At 41.5% G+C, this 2,848-nt stretch overlaps 1 protein-coding gene and 1 long non-coding RNA gene across 3 annotated transcripts in view; both read right to left on the bottom strand.

The window, feature by feature from the left end:
* trim45 (tripartite motif containing 45) overlaps positions 1–2,848 on the bottom strand; it is a 23,732-nt gene that overhangs the window by 13,885 nt on the left and 6,999 nt on the right. The gene's annotated exons all lie outside the window — the stretch shown is intronic.
* Positions 33–2,156, bottom strand: LOC109510132 (uncharacterized). Its single transcript, XR_002167078.1, has 3 exons — positions 2,049–2,156; positions 1,587–1,703; positions 33–580 (listed from the first exon to the last, which is right to left on the bottom strand). It is a non-coding gene; the product is annotated as an uncharacterized LOC109510132 (long non-coding RNA).

Raw genomic sequence — 2,848 nt, 5'->3', positions numbered from 1 at the left:
AACCCATCCTTGTAAATACGTCAAGCAAGTCCTCTTCATCACTTTCCTCCATTGTGCCCTGGAGGCCCTTGTCAACTGCTGACCTCTCAATGGGAGGAAGGTAGTTAAGGAATGATGAAATTAGGACGTCTCGATCAACTGAGTCAATGCCATGGATGCAGGCTAACATGAAAGCCTTTGATAGCCTCACTGGCATGACACCATGGTCTAATAATCCTTTCACCCAGATCCGCCCAACCGCTTGCCATTCAGCCTCACAGAAATCTGGCCTTAGCCTTGGAACCCGCTCTGTTTCCCCTTCACACTGTTCAAGAAATTGTTCCCAGAATGCACTGTAGCCCTCCCTTGACACACCAGCATCATCAATAGCTTTTTCATTTACAAACTTAATCTTTAAATTGAATTCCATTATGCTGCTGTCCATAAACACAGACAAAAGATCATCAACAACCTTGATCCTACAAATGGATGCATGCCATGGTGTCCTTGGATCTCCTAGATTGTTAGGTGAGGTTGAAGGGGATAGCTGACTGCTTGAAATTGAGAACAAGTCTTGCGGTAAACGATGTCGTCCATTATCCTGTCAGAATAAAACATACAACAAAAAACATAAAAAAGGTAGCAGAGGTGAAATATGAACTCAAATCAACTCTATTTCTTGAGCACTTTCAAACAGCAATCGCTGCATAAAAAGTGCTGTACATGGAGCAACTAACATATACAGTACAACAGTAAAGCAATAAATCAGTAACAAAGATGGTAGATAGTATCAAACAGTAAAACTAAGATCAAATCTGAGTCATTCTGAGTCAAATGCCAAAGAATACAAGTGAGTTTTGAGGTGGGTTTTAAAGATGGGCACCAAGGGGCAGGTCAGTGGGAGGTCATTCCAGAAAGAGGGACCAGCAACGGAAAAGGCTCTGTTCCCTCTGAGCCTCCATTTTGTTCTAGGTACTTCTAATAATGTTTGGTCCGCAGACCTCAGGCGCCGGGCAGGTGTGTAGGGGCGGATGAGCTCAGAGAGGTGATTGAAATGATGCCGGGTCCTATAAATGCCTGGCAAGGACCAACAAACTACGGTAAGCACTCAAGGGAAAATTGCAGTTCAAGACTAACATTAAAGTGAGCTCTGTCAAATAATTTCATGAAAGGTATTTTTGAAATTATATGCAGTATTTTGGTTTGTGGGCCGCCCAGTGGTTAGCGCGTCAACCTCACAGTGCAGAGGTCGTGGGTTTGATCCCGGCTCCGGCCTGCCTGTGTGGAGTTTGCATGTTTTCCTCGGGCCTGTGTGGGTTTTCTCGGGTACTCCGGTTTCCTCCCACATTCCAAAAGCGTACTTGGCAGGTTGATGGTACACTCTGAATTAGGTGTGAGTGTGAGCGCTGATGGTTGTTCGCAAAATAGCCTTCTGCTGGTCAATGGGAAACGGACAATACAGAATGCCAATTGGTTGCGTGTCGCCACGGATCACTACTCTCCACTAGTTTCAGTGGGAAAAGGGTATTATTATATTACTTCACAGTTGTGTAAAATCATTAAGTAGTTTAGAAAAAGCATTCAGGATTACTTGCAGTAGAGCTTACCTGTGCAGTCTGCGCTCCCTCCTCTTGTAGGGACTGTACAACTTGTGAAGCCAGTTCATTGGCAGAAGGCAACAGGAGTTGTGAAGCCTGTTCAGTCCCTCCATACATCTCAGTACTCTGAAGAATGAATTTAACAATGTGTTAAATGACAAATGTATGATTCTATGACCCATAAAATGTTTTAGCCTGTTTGAAGACTGTTATTTACAGTACACTGAAAGTCTTTCCAAATAGGCATTTTACATCTCTTGATCATCCTGTCTCCCTCCTCCCCACAAAACAAACAAAAAAATCATTTGGAAGTTACAGTAATTCCATACTGATTTTAAGAAATGTCAAAACAGAAACAATATAAAATACTTCAGGAACAGAGAAGTACAACTATGTACCGTCACTAATTAGCTGAAGATTTCACACTTTCAAATATGTATTTTAACACCTGCGTGAGTATTTTTACCTTACCCCAATGGTTACTGCCGCCTCATCCTGATCTATTCTAACAAGGCTGTCATCTGGATCCCATACAACTGTATCTGCTTCTTCAAATGTGTCATAACAGATGTACTCCAGCTCTGTGAGGAGGCATTGAGAACTGCTCTGTTCAGGTCAATAATTTCAAAGCAAGCGTCAGAGAAATCTTTGGAATTTGGCAGATTAATCCAAACGGCATCCTGTTCATTTGTGTTGGTGTCCTGCCCCTCGCCAATGTCTGTTTCATTATTTGTTGTTGGCATTGAATGAGACGGTTGGGATTTTCCTGCCCCTTCTGCTGTTCCAGTCTCCGTAATTCCTTAATTCCTTTTTGTTTTTTGAACCTTGCTTGCAAATGCAGACTCTGCAACAAATACAACAAACACATGTTGTGCAAACTATACAGATTAGGATTAAACTTCAGAACCAGTATTACATTGTTGTGAATTTTCCCTCAGATGCATTTTTAAGCAAACACTTTACGACTGTTCGTGTATTATGTTATGTGTTGTGTTTATTATTTTACTTCATGTTAACTGTTTTGTTGAGCGCTTTGTTATATTTTACTTTATGTTAACTGTTTTGTTGAGCGCTTACAGCTGCTACTGTTGTGAAAGCGCTCTATAAATCAGGATGTATTGTATTGTGAACGTGTTCATTGCTGGGACACACAATGTTTTTAGATTTTTGAAAGAGCAAAACGACTTCACTTCTGTTTTACTTCAATCCAACATGACAAAAATTGCACCAAGTGGCACAAACCTGTTCTCCAATGTCACTGTCAGACGAGT

Source organism: Hippocampus comes, unplaced genomic scaffold (genome assembly GCF_001891065.2).
Source record: "Hippocampus comes isolate QL1 unplaced genomic scaffold, H_comes_QL1_v1.1 scaffold34, whole genome shotgun sequence".
NCBI lineage: Eukaryota > Metazoa > Chordata > Actinopteri > Syngnathiformes > Syngnathidae > Hippocampus > Hippocampus comes.
This window is presented reverse-complemented; position numbering and strand designations above follow the sequence as displayed.